We start from the raw sequence: 15,039 nt of genomic DNA, 5'->3' as shown, positions 1-15,039 counted from the left end.
GAAATCAAATCTAGGAACATTTTCCTCTTAAAAGACTTGATATAAAATAAATAGATAGCACTATAGTGTTATTGGGCCAGCCATCTTGGTTAAACCAAATCCTTTTTTCCCCTCAGTCTCAATTTTTCTGACATCATGTTTGGATTATAGTTCCATTTTTCAAAGATTAAAATGCATGCAGGTAAAGAGTTTGATTTTTGGGTTATGCTACAGCCATTTATAACTGGAATTCCAGAGATCAGATTGGCCGGGCTCTCTTGGGTTGAGGGGCGTGGCTAACAAGAAACTGACCAACCATGAGCTCATGCACGATAGCATTTTCCTCATGGTGTACTATGCTGTCTCTAACGTTGCCTGAGTAGCAGGCCGAAAAAGATGTGATTGGCCGGTTTCACGTCTCTTAGAGGAAGCACATGACAGTGTTTGCCCTCACTGGTTCATAGTTGTCACCCTAACAGAGAGATGGGTGAGAACTGGCTACAATTAAATTAGGGAGAAAATCTTGAGGGGGGGATGGATGAAGTAAGAGTTAAGTGTAGTACACAATGTTTCTGAGCAACAGGGTGTTTCAGAAGAAAAGGCCCTGTTTCTTTTGTCAGGAAATGTTTGTGGAGTATGCATTATCTACTACATAGTTAAGATGTCCAGTGCTGTGAAAATAGTATTTGTCCGCTTCCTCATTTAAAAAAATGTGTGTACCTGTTACACTTAAATGATCATCAAACAAATGTTCATATTAAACAGAGATAACCCAAGTACATACAAAATGCAGTTTTAAATGATTTTCTTTATTAAATGCTGTGATCTAAAGAATTTGTTAAGGCTCTGTTTTTTTTTTCTTTTGTTTTTTCCCTTTAATAAATGAAATCATTTAAAAGCTGCATTATGTATTCACTCTGATATCTATTTAATGATCTGAATCATTTCAGTGAGTGCAAAAGAAAATAATAAATCGGTATCAAAAAACACTTTTTCACAGCACTTTAGTTATCTTTAAATAAATAATTGCCATGCTATTTCTTACCCATGTTTTTGCAATGTGATCTACACTGTTTTCAGACCTAGACTCTAATTGCATCGGTGTTGTGTTTGCATCTCTCTGAGCACCCTCATAATGCCCCTTTTGTTCCTCAGTGTAATGCAGCCTTCACCAGCATCACTGTAGCGTACAATCGGTTGAAGGTCTAAGTGTAGAGTCTAACCATGTGGGAGAAACCCTATACCTCCAACTCCACCCATGAACGTGTTGCAGGGGTTTGTGTGTTTTTTTTTCTGACGTCAAATGCTACATCATAACGTTGCCTGATTCTGGATGCCATCCAAATGTTTAAATTTTTAACGTATCCGTGCGATCAACAATGCTTGTATGGACGGTTCTGTTTGTAGAGCTTTGTTTTGAGCCTAGTTATCATATTTTTCTCAGTACATTTGGCTACACTGATCAGCCATAATACTGTCATGAAAAGAAACCACCTGCGAAATGTTGTTTAGATTCTGTTTTTGCCATCCAAACAGCTCTGATGTGGGATCTGGGACCAGGGTTTCCCAGCAGAACGTTGCACAGAGCATCATGCTGCATCAGTCGACTTCTTGTAGTGCATCCTGGTGCCATCTCTTCCCCTGATAAGCAACACAGGTTTGTCCACCTCATGTAAAAATAAAAAATGTGATTCAACAGACAGGGGAACTCTCTCTCCACTGCACCATATTCTAGTTCTGATGCTCTTGCGCCCATTGTAGTAGGACACAGCTCGGCATGGGCACCCTGACCTGTCTAGTCTGATGCACTTTGTGTTCTGACACCTTCATTAACCATCATTAACTTTTTCAGCAAGCTTCACTAGCTCTTCAGCGGAATCCAATCAGATGACTGTCGCCAGTTCATCAAATCAAATTCAAATTTTATTTGTCACATACATTTGAATTTGATTTGATGATCAGTCGTTCCTCCTTGGACCAGGAACACTCTACAAGACCTGCTGTTTTGAAGACCCAGTCGTCTAGCAATAATAAATTGGAGCTTGTCAAAGTCGCTCAGAAACCTTAAGCTTGCCCAGTTTTTATGCTTTCAACACATCAACTATGAGAGGTGACTCTTCACCTGCTACGTAAAATATCCCTTAGTCGATATTGTAACAATCGATTTTATTCCCTTCATATATCACGGGGTTTAACGTTATGGGTAATCGATGTACGTTTAGCTTGAAATTGTGTCACATTATGATTAGACAACTTAACCCACAAAGGAGTGCATGCTTAGTTAGCCAATTAGGTAATATGTATCCATATTTAATATTTATCCATATTTTATATATTTAACATTTTATCCAAAAAGCTAAGAATTTATGCTTTATATACTGCAGTTCAAAGGACTGAGACCACATGGAATTTAAACTAGAAATTATCCAAACATCTGGAACAACAACAAAAAGAGGGAAATGCTTTGATCATTCGATATTCTGCACTGTTTTTAAGTCCATATAAAATGTATGGAAATTTGTGCACCTGATGACGTTAACTGATTTGGACCAAAGTAGAGTGAGTCTTATCCCTTCTATTAATGCTGATGGTGCCTTAATGAATTTGATCTAACGTTGGTCAAAACAAACTTTTAGTTTAATTAATCAGCGCGAGTGCAAACTGGCATTAAAGCACATAGGTGGCAGTCCAAACCAAACTTAAAATTCATGTAAATATTTTCAAGACTCTAGTTTTCTGATAGATTTCAAATTAATGCTGATATCATTTATGATTTTTTTGTTCGAAATGCACCTTGCATTTGTATGTAAATGCCACAAACATCCATAACCTTTATAAATCATAATTATATACTCTTTTTAACCAATGGGTACCTTTTAGATGTCTCCAGACCCCCGTATGGTAGCTTCAAATAGCATACAAAATTAAATTATGCTTTAATTTTCCATTAAAGTTAATTGGTTGGTTTCACTAGAACCAAATCAGTAGATTAAAAGGATTAATAAAAGATCATATTTGACGGACTCCACAGGACTGATCTCCAAAAACTCCATGTGCATCAAGTTATATACACTAAAAAAAAAAGTACAGTATACACAGTTTATCCCTGTAAATTAGGTATACATATCCATGCCTAATAAACTGCCCTGTAGATGTGACACCCTGGTCATTCAGTGCATTCAGGTCGTCAGCTGACTTGATTTTATTGCCACATAACATTGCTGAGCCTAGACCAGAGCAACTGAAGCTTGTACAGTGGCCACTATGCATGATGTGTGCATCGCCTTATGTTCTTCCCCTCTTACTCTGAAAAGCCAGGTCTAAAACATGACCTTTTTCCATTTGTCCAAAGTCCAAGTCTTTCCACATTGAAGCATTTTTTTCCTAAGTGCTCTTTTATTTGATCCCTACTATAGAGTGGTTATGATGCAAGTGCACCAAGCGTTTAAGTGATTGCTGATCTTTGCTTGATGCAAAGATCCAAGCCTTACATTACCAAGTGCAATGCAAAGCATCGGATGTAGTAGTGTAAAGCATGCGACCATTGGACTCTAGAACAGTGGAGACGTGGTCTCTGGAGACAAATGACGCTTCTCTGTCTGGCAATCTGATGGATCTGTCTAGTGGTTGCCAGGAGAACCGTACTTGTCTGATTGCATTGTGCCCAGTTGTAAGCCAAGTTTGGTGGAGGGGGGATTGTTATGTGGGGTTGTTTTTATTAGTTAGGCCACTTACTTTTAGTGAAAGGAACTGTTAATGCTTCAGCATACCAAAACAATTTAGGACAATTTCATGCTTCCAACTTTGTGGGAACAGTTTGGGGATGGTCCCTTCTTGTTCTGACATAAGAGAGTTTGTGGTGTGGAGGAACTTAAATGGCCAGCGCAGGGTCTTGACCTCAACCTTATAGAACACCTTTGGGATGAATTAGAGCGGAGACTGCGAGCAGTGTATGACCTCACAAATGCGCTTCTGGAAGAATGGTCAAAAATTCCCATAAACACACTCCTAAACCTTGTCGAAAGCCTTCTCAGAAGAGTTATCACATTGGATTAAGAATTGGATGTTATTCAAGTTCATATGTATGTAAAGGCAGGCGAGCAAATACTTTCGGCAATATGCAGTAGTGTATCTTTATATATAGAAATTGAATCTTGTATTGTATGAAAAATGTGTAGTATACCAGTTTTGCAATTTGTCAGGAACCTATTAACAGGCTGAGGTTTGTGTGTCACTGATGTGAGATTAGCTTCCTGTGTAGAACTGACACTTGAGCTCATGCTTCCTGCTCTCAGGCAACATCATTCTCATTAAAGTTTCAGTTTCTTGATGTTAGAGCACAGACAGACGGTGTTTGGTCACCAGTGATCGCAGTCATGTCTGGCCTGCAAACTGTGTTTACCCCACTAAGCCGTGAAAGCCGTTCGAGATGGACTCTTAGTGGACACCTGGAGTGGAACAGTGTATCTACAAAGCTTGATGCACACATACTGTGGAAGCTGCTTATCAGAGGTTATCAGTTATGGGGACGGTTTAGATAAACAGGTTTACTATAAACGTGGGTAGTCTCTTGACAGAGTCATTAGTCAAGGAACTCATGATTAAAATTTTGTGTGATGGAGAAAAGTGTTGGTTTATTGTTTTACTCTGATTGATGGTCGTTTGATTCAAGGTTTAATACAACTTTCTGTTCTATTGGAATTCACTGATAGACAAAAACATGTCTGCATTATTACCATCCAGTGTGTTTTAAACATCTGGAACAGGAATGACTTTGAAAGAAACCCTTCAAAAGTTAAGCTTTTATTTGTCATATATCCCAGGATCACCCCATGATCCAGTTAAGTCAAGGGCCCAAAAACAGCAACCTGGTGGAGCTGGGACTTGAACCACCGACCTTTCAATCAGTAACCCAGAGGCTTAACCATCTGAGCCACCATTGCCCCTTAGGTCACTTTTAAAAAAAAAAAAAAAAAGGTTAATTAATTAATTAAGCAAATGTGTTGGGCCTCCGAGTGGCGCAGTGGTAAAGTGTTCGCCCTATCATCTGGAGATCATGAGTTTGATTCCCAGGTGATGCTGTAACCTCTTGCAGCCGGAGGTCTCGAGAGAACTAAATTGGCCGAGTTCTCTCAGCTGAGTGTGCTCCTGGCTGAATGTAGCCTTAATGTGGGAGGCCCACCTAGTGACGGGAGGGAATCAGGGGGGAAAAATCAAGCAAATGTGTTAGTGTTCCTTTGCCTCACAATCATTGTAAGTTAATATTATCGCTATATTTTGCAGTATAGCGGCTTGTATGAAGGTTTCGAACGTGCTGCTGAATTTTTTTTAAATCTCTCTGGCTTTCTCTTGTCGGACTGAATACCATTTTCTCTGTTTCTTTCCTTTTAAGCAGATCACCAAATCAGTGCCATCTCAAAAAAGATGTCCTGGTTGAAAAGTTTTTCAATAATTTACACGCTATCTTTTACAAAGTATAAAAAAAAAGTGTATCAGGAAGCGAATTTGAAGTTTAAGTTAAAATCATTTATTATATCAACTTATGTCATGTCAAAACACAGTAAAAGACATATGAAAGAAAGTCTAAAATCTTTTTTTTTTTTTTAATCCCCTAATCCTAATTACAGTGCTTTAGAATGCTGACGTGTAGCCTGCAGCGGTGTGGGTTTCAGCATGGTAACACACACCAGCTCTCAGGCTTCCATTACATCTTTAAAAGAGGAAACAAAGGACTTGAAACACTACCACACAAACTGCCATGTTGTTGTGAGGCTTTTCAGTCGGGTGAGGACCGATGACCAGACTTGTGTTATAATCTTCAACACCAATCAAGTAATGAAAGACAAATACGAATCCAAAGACAAGCGAAGATTTCACAATTTTACGGCATGGCTGCGAGCCACAGATCAAAGCAATACAGTCCGATTGAGGTCTAGTCTTGTTAGGGATGAATGTAAAGATGTGATCCATATAGTATGTTCCATTTCTCTTCTTCTCCTGAGCTGATGAATGCAGAACAGATGACCAAAAAACAAGGGCGTGTCATCTCTGTACCACTCCCAGTAATCTAGACGGGGGCTCCAGACTTAATAAAACATGCATCTCCTTGAGAAGGATCCGCAGAAACCACCGGGCTTAACTCACTCTTTTAATGTTTTTGTTCCGTCTGCGACGCAGGAAGCCTGGAAGGCAACGCTTCTCTGTGGGAGAGCTTGGTTCTGGCAAACCAGCAGCCTGCTTCCTGTAAAGCAGAGAAAAAGACAATCAGATTTAAGGGTTAACCTGTAACACCCCACTCTGTATCTGTCTGTAATGTGGTTTAACCCACAGTGGGCGTGGCTTTAATTTTGTTTATATTCTGTATACAGGGTCATGGCGGCCTTGCTAAACCAGATTGAATTTGCATTTGACTCTTGTCAAAGCAGAATCCTTATCAAAACCATGTCATACTGTAGGGGCCAGGGGTAGCTTAGTGGTTAAGGCATTGGACTACGGTTCGGAAGATCCCAGGTTCAAATCCCACAACCACCAAGTTGCCACTGTTGGGCCCTTGAGCAAGGCCCTTAACCCTCAACTGCTCAGATGTGTAATGAGATAAAAATGTAAGTCGCTCTGGATAAGAGCGTCTGCCAAATGCCGTAATGTAATGTAATGTAAATACTGTAAGCTATAACTCATCAAGATCTCTTTGAATACAATAACAAGAGACTTTAAACAGTACTTAATTTCCTGGACTGTCTCAGTACCTTTTCTTTTACAGTACGGAAGAAGATCCAAGATGTAGCTAGTTCTGTGGTTTTCTCAGTCAGAAATAATATCTGCTAGTCAAAGCATTTACATTATTGCATCTGGCACACACCCTTATCCAAGGTGACTTACACCTTTAGAGCATTATACAGTAGATCTGGGCAGTTGGCCCTTAAGGGCCTTGGTCAAGGGCTCAACAGTGGCAAGATGGTGGTCATGGGGTTTGAACCCACTGAGCTACCCCTGACATCCTCCTAAAACATCCTCTTAGGCTGAAGCAAGTCCTATCTTGACATTTGTCAATTGGGCAAATCTATATAGCCACCATTAACACACCATCAGGCAATGACAGCCAATGCTGGGCGCACCTTTGGTCAACACTGACATAAAGCCAGTGCTGGCCTGATGCTGGCAGGTTTGGTCTAAAACTAACTTTTTGCTAACCCGCACTCAAACATGTATAGAAAATGGTTATGTCAGATCAGCATCGGCTTGCTATCTCTCTAGGTTCCCCACCAGGTTCTGGACCCTTGCAGGGAAAGTCTCACCTTGGAGCTGCAGCTGCTGCAGCTGCTTCCCTGTGTCGCACTTGCCGCATCAACCGTAACATGTGACAGATCTGCCGCAGGGTCATATTTGGTGCGTGATTGGCAAGAGTGGGTGGGGGTGCCCCCCGGGGTCCATGATATCCCATCATGTCTGCTCCACCAGGACCTCTACCGAAGAAACCAAACTGCTGGACCCGGCGGCCGCCGTAGCAGGAAGCACACTGTATCAAGGTGTCAAAGACATGCAGAAAATTAATTGCGAACATGTGCAGAGCCCAACTGCCTTTATCTAGTACGGTAATTCATTATCTGTTTTCTGTGAAACTGAAACTCTCGCTCATTCACAAACACAAACACACACTTGGGCCGGTCAGAATACAGCAAGCTCACGTCAGTACGAAAGGCTCTATTACATACACGACACCTGATCAGTACAGAGCAGCGAAGAAGGAAATCACACCGCACAGGGTGAAAAACAACTCGGTTCAGCTAGACCAGGGGTGGCGAACCTGTTTGCCATAATGAGCCAAAAAAAAAAAAACTTCATAACTGCAAAGAGCCACACGACTTATACACCTTATTACATAACACGATAGTTTTCATGGATTTAAATAAGCTTACTCCTTTTATGTTTCTGACTGACATTTTACTGTCTTTACCTCTGCCTTTCGGAAATTCCCGGGCTACGGTCGAATGGAGTGAAGTGAAATGGCTCTCAAGATTTGGGGCCTTAAAATGCGACAAAGAAGTCTGGCATATCAAGCAGAATGGCTTTGCATTTCTTTTAACAAAAAATATGAATCCCCTCATTCAGGTAAAAATGTTCTGTGCTCATCTTCATATTTGCACTAAACCATGTGCTTCCCTGACTCTGCCATGATGATTGAAAGGCTACTAACGAACTTCACGTCAATCGTGTTCGTCAACTGGCTAACGTATGTTAAATCGCGCGAAAGGTTGTGTAAAAACAATTTTGTTTTATAATACGTATTAAAAATTCAAACACAGAACATGTGGATAGATTGAAGAGCCGCGGAAAAGCAGCGAAAGAGCTGCAAGTGACTCGTAAGCCGCGGGTTTGCCACCCCTGAGCTAGACTATAGCAAAGTGCCTGGCTTTTAAATATTTATAAATACAATTTAGCTTTTATAATATATTTATTTAGTAAAATTTAGGACAAATCTAATGCATGTCATGCGTGATGTTATGACTTTTAGATTTTTTATTCACTATAAGAATCTCAAAGACTTGTGATTTAATATATATATAAATAAAATAAAATATTTCTTATAATAAATATTTTATATGTTATATAAATACATAAATAAAATTCATTTTGTAATTAATAATAAAATAAATTAGGAGTTTTTAATTTTAAATTAAATATTTCAGTGTTATGTTTAGCAAATATTATAAGATTAAAGTACTCATAATAAATCAATTCATTTAAAGAATTTATCACATTAACATAAAAATGGCAAATAATACAGTAGGTCTATAACAGTAATTGGAAAATATTTAAAATATAATTAAGATCAAAACAGCCCCAGGAACCAAGTTTTTAAAGCAATTTAATGTTAAATTCCATTGATTAAAAATAACATTCATTAGTTTATTATGAAGCTTTATCTTCATCAAGATAAAAGAAAGTAATTATCCAGTACTCATTACACTTACCGGGACAACGGTGGCCATCGTGGGAGTCCCTGATCTGAATTGATGCTCTTCTCTCGGTTACGCTCAGCTTCTGCCCACTTTGTATCTGGAACTCTGGACTCAGTTTCATGCCTAGCACATCTACACCTCTCAACATCCATGTGACACGGCCCATGCCCCTCCCCTTTTGCCTACATCACCAGGTGACTTCGCGCTCTCGTCCTTGGCCACACCCAACGCACTGAAAAACGATGGTGTCAATTATTAAAGGACCTTCATTCTGTTAATTATTCACGCTCCTTTTGTCCCCTGCAGGTAAATTTAGATGTCCACAGGAGAGGAACAAAGCAGTCTTCTGGGAAGCTGACATGAATGACATCCTTTGGCTAGAGATAAATTACACGCACAATGTTGTCTTACTCAATGAGGTGGCCATAACCAACAGGTTCGAGCTGGATACAAGTGGTTTGCTAAATGAAGTGATGATTGTGTCACAATATCAGATTATAGCTTCTTTTATTAAAAAAAAAAATCCCAGATGTTTAATTGTGTATTTATCATTTAGATTGCATACATGCGACATACTTTTCAGAAATCAATGCCCAATGAGTGATTCAGCGTCTAAAGTGTCAAGAATAATCAGTTTAAACAGAATTAATGAGAACAAAACCAATACACTGTAAGACTTACTGTACCTCCTCTGGAATATTTGTAAAAAGCAGATACTCCATAAATTGTAGATTTTATAATGCATATGCATCAGCAGTGCTAAGTCTTCCTGCTTTGTCAAGAAGGGGTTATTTGAGATTTTTGTGGCTCTTTTATTGAATCACGAAATGTTTATTATTATTATTATAAATTATGGGTTAATAATAAGAAATTAATAAGGAATTAATTATTTTACTGGATGGACTTCCTGCTAATGAGATATAAGTTTCAAGTTGCAAGTCCATCAGAAACGACTCTATGTACCCTATGTCAATTTGCACCACATTGTGTAATTAAAACACATTGGGTAATTAGACCTCTGTAACTCTCAATTCCATTATTAATAAAAAAAAACTCAGCATCACTACCTCAGTTCAACTTTCTATAACATAACAGAAAATCTGTCACCTACGAGGTGGTATCAAAAGGTTTCGAGATTAGCTCTGTTTACAAGAAAATACTTCAGTATCTATGATTCCGATATTTTCGAGGGTTCAGCTCATTCAAGGCCTTCCTGGTTTTTTTTTTTGCCCAGTTTCACACAAAACTTCACATTCACTCTTTGTTCTAATTTTTTGTCCATGATAAAATAGCAGACATGGTGAGCATAGCACCAGTTGAACAGCTCCCAATGTACACAGGACAATGTCTTTTGGCACACTGACTTATGAAAGGGGTGTGCTGCCATCTGTTGGTGTGTCACAAAACTCGTCTCAAAACTTTTTGATACCACTTCATATCACAGGGAGATTATGAGTTTAAATATTGAAGATGCCTTGGCCAACTAGTTTTCTCTGGAGTTTAAAAAAAAATAAAGAACAGGGAATCAAGTATTGTTTTAGAATGTAGAAACTAAATTCAAACTCGTGTCCACACTTTTGACTGGAGAAAGGTGATGCAGACGCCAACTGACTGGTGCAGAGCCGACACCTTCGGGGATTTCAGGAGACCCTTGAGCGGCTCTTCTCCACTCATCAACGGTGTGTCTGTGGAAATCAGTGGTGGCTGGTGGGAAATTTTGTAGGTGGTGTTGTGCCACAATGACAAAACTAGTAGGTGAAATATTGAATGTAAATAATATTATAGTGAAGCCTTCTTGAAATTACCCAAACTTATCAATAATTTCTTATACCAAATGCCAAATGTTAGATTATGAAAGGTTACTAAAATTGTAGGAGAGAAGTTTGCTTCTTTTAATAACTAAATTCCATAAACTAGCAAAATTATTTGCAAATTAAGACATTTTTGCTTAAAACGTTTAGTAAAATTTGATTAGAAATAATGTTAATAATTTGATATTTGGTTTGTTTTAATAGAATTTGAAGAAAGTGTAGCTACAATCAACAATATTTCAGATAGATCATTTTTTGCAGTATAAAAAAAACAAATATCCTAATGTTTAGAGCTCTAACATCTGCAGATGAAACACAATAAAGTATGAAAATTGTGAACAACAGATATAGTCATAGCCATTTCTCTCATGCAGTTACACACAGCGTCCACTCTAGAGGTACACTGGCTGAGGGTTCTAATACTTCCTTTCTACCATTTTCAGCTATTGGCCTTATTATAGCTTTTATGTTGAATTGGACTGGACAGGCATAGATGAGCCTAGGGTCAGTATTATTCAAAAGAGTGCAGGCAGGGTGGAATGGGTGGAGAAGAGTAGCAGGAGTGATCTCCGACAAAAATGGAACGCGAACATTCACAGGACCTACAATGGTGACAAAAATGGACAGAATTAGGATTGAGTATATCAGAGAGATGGCTCAGGTAGGACACTTTGGGGCGAGGTTAGAGAGTCCAGATTATGGTGCTATGGTTTGGACAATGTGCAGAGGAGGTATGAGGTGTATATTGGGAGAAAAATGGCTGACCGGTGTATTTCCACAGAAAGTGGAAATAGTGGAGAGTTAATAGTGATGTCAATGATAACAACATCCAAACAAGTTACAAAAACAGAACAAAACTGGCCATTCCTAACAACTGTATATATTCATTCATCTTTATTAAGTTCTTTATCCTTTCATAGTACAACAGGAGAGCGCTGTAGTTTATATAGAGGTAATGCCTAGGGTGTTAGCATTGGCATGCTGCCCGGTCTGTGGCTACACAGCGCCATACACAGTGATCTGTGATGCATTGTGTGTTCTGACACCAATCACACCAAGTGTTAACTTTTCAGCAATGTCTACTCCAGTAGCTCTTCTGTGGGATCAGATGAGACAGGCTAGTCTCGTCAGTCACCCTTGAGCACCCCTAAATCAGTGATTGCCCTTCCTTGGAGTTTTGCGTACCTTACTGCGTAACTACTGCATACCTGAAATATCCTACAAGACTTGATAAATTCGCTCAGATTTACACTTAAACCTGCCCATTTGTCCTGCTTCCAACACATCAATTTCGGAAGCTGCCTGCCCCCGTGTTGCCTGAGGGATCCCACCCCTTAACAGGTGCCATTGTGATGACAGAATCATAGTGAAAGTTATTCACTTTACTTCACAATGGTTTAAATGGTATGGCTGATCTGTGTATTTACTCTCATTTGAATAGAAGTGTTTGCTAAATAAAGAAACTTGAATGTCAGCCATTTGTGGAGGTATGACTACAGCAGAGTCTGGTGGATGTAGTGGATTTTGACATGGTCTTCCCAGTGCTAAAAAAAAAAAAGAAGCCAGTAAAATTTGAAGCTGTAAAGAAACGTAAGCTTCTGACCGGGTGTGGGAAAAAAAGTTCCCATCGTGATCTGTTAGCTGTATCAACACAAATATGGTCAAACCCAAACAAGGGCATTGCAGGTCTTACTGTTTAGACCCAATGCAATAGAATAGTTAAAAACTAAGCCAAGCATGTTCTGGCAGACTTTAACATACAGGATTTACCAGCTTTCCTGCCAACTATGTTGTGCTCGAAGAAATTCAAACCAGTGAACCCAGTTTTAAAGAGTACTAGGTAGAAAAGCTAAAAATCAATGTACAATAATACATAGTGTACAGTGTATATATAATAGTATACATAGTGTATACTGTATATAATTACTTATATAAGTTTACACACACACACACACACACACCATATATATATATATATATATATATATATATATATATATATATATATATATATATATATATATATATTGTAATTGAACTGTCAATGTTGCTGTAAAATTAAAATTACTCATCTAATAAAATTTGATTGAGTTGAAATGAGATTTGTGTAACTTTACACTTTAATAGCAATCCGGGTTTTTAAGCTCAGAATTTAAAGTGCATTTTAATCATCATCATCTCATCCATGGTGCATTTTTTAACGTTTGTACATCATTACCCTTGCACGACTAAGCCTTGCCAAAAAAATAAGCTCTTTCAGCTATAAAAACTCTTTCAGCTATAAAAGGTTATTGCAATTTTTTTCATTATTTATTGATTAGTGTTTAAGATAAGATAAGAAATGTGTTCGCAGGAAGCAGTTTCTAACTTCAAATAGGCGTAGAGTTTTTCAAAGAACTGGTTATGTGGCATTTTGCATCCCACTTCAGAGTTGTGTGTGTATTATGATGCCATGCTCTCAACAAATTTGTTTATCTTTAATCTGTCATTCAGCCCCTGATCTTTCTGACAAAGACGATTGGTGGTCAAACAGACTTTGTGTTCTTATGGGCCTGTTGCATAAGAACACAAACCGTGAACACATGCTTGATGACACGGCTGTGCTCCAGGTTCTCTCTGGCAATATCATTTCACTGACCAATACTGCAGCCTGGAGGTGAAACTGGAGTACAGTGAGGTGTTGCACTGTCTATTCATATTTGAAAGCTGTCTAACTTAATGGAAACTATCAAACAAAGCCAGAAACTAAAAGTTACAGAACCTGTTCTTTAAAATGTACCGAATGATACCAGAGGTTGAAGGTATGCTGACCTTCAGCAAAGCCAAGTTGCACTCATGTGATTTTTAAGTTGGTTCATAAATGCATATGCAAGAAGGAAAGAAGAATGCATCACAAATGCATATGCAAAACAAATGCAAAACAAATATATTTGTGGTTTTGTCTAATAATTACAAATATATGAATGAAAAGTCGAAGAAAAAAATCTTAAATACTAAAAAAAAAAAAAATACTAACTCTTTAATCAACAGAGAGTTGAGTAGTTAATTATGAGCTGAATGTAGAAAGGGTACATATGATGATATACCTGTATGTTAAGGTAATTAACTTGAGAATGCCTGAGTTACATGCTTTACCAAGAAACTGGTATCTACTGTACTAGGGACAAAGGCTAAGAATGCTGTTAAGAATGTCTTATTTAGTTGTTTTTTTTAAAAGATGGAAACCTAATCACAGCCCCCAAACCCGCGAGGAATCATGATTAACTGTACTTATGGCCACTGCGTAGGTGAGATTAGTAGTTAACAGATTATGAACCAAACTTGGCTAAGTGATGATGGTAGAATAATTGTAAAGGTCTTGACTAAAACAACATGTCACAAAGGAGTTTTCATTTTTTTGCAAGAAGCAGTACTCTGAGTAGTTCCTTTTATTAGAACGTAACGCTGTAATGTAACTGATTACTTTTTAATGACAGTCCTTTTGTAATGTATTTAGTTACTTTAAAAAGTGACGTCCTCCAACACTGTTTATAACCAGTAAATCCAGCTGCCCCCCATTAACTCTACATTAGGGGTAAAAAAATAAATTCAAGTGTTACAGCCTAGTAATACAAATTAAGCCACGTGAACCGTGCAGCATGGGCTGTAATTTATTTTTACATTAAAGAAAATAAATAAATAAATAAATAAATAAATAAAATACATAAAAGAAATAAAGCAAATCAGTAAAAAACAAGCTGTTAGGCAACTATAACACCTTTAATGCACCACGGCACAAATTTTACAAATCTCTGGTGCAAGGAAAACAATTCTTACTTCTTCTTTTCTCTCGTGGTGGAGTGTGCATTCTAACCCATCACTTTTTTAAATACATTTTTTATAGGTGTCCAATTAGCAAAGGTCAGGTGAGTGCAAGGTCATAGCACAAGATTAACATTATTTTCATTCTGTGAGACCTTATGAGCTTTGGATAAAATAACTTATGATTAATTTGCAGTGTCCCTTTAAGGCACAGGTTCCCAGCTCTGGTCCTGGAGTATAATGCGTACTGTCCTGCTTACTTGGGAATTTGTTCTTGTTAATTTATGAAGAAGCAGGAAAACAGAAAAAGAAGGGAAAACGCTAAAATATGCAGAATAGGAGGTACTTCAGGACCCAAGTTAGGAAGTTAATTCCCGAGTCCTGCATGTTTGAATATACATAATGCATAAACACACCTCAAGAAAGGTAATAGGCAGGGGCGTTTCTAGGATTTTTAGTTAAGAGGGGCTCAGCCCCCATAGATGTTT

This window comes from Clarias gariepinus, chromosome 10 (assembly GCF_024256425.1).
Source record: "Clarias gariepinus isolate MV-2021 ecotype Netherlands chromosome 10, CGAR_prim_01v2, whole genome shotgun sequence".
In the NCBI taxonomy this organism is placed as follows: Eukaryota; Metazoa; Chordata; class Actinopteri; order Siluriformes; family Clariidae; genus Clarias; species Clarias gariepinus.
The sequence above is the reverse complement of the archived record's forward strand: the minus strand, read 5'-3'. Positions refer to the sequence as shown.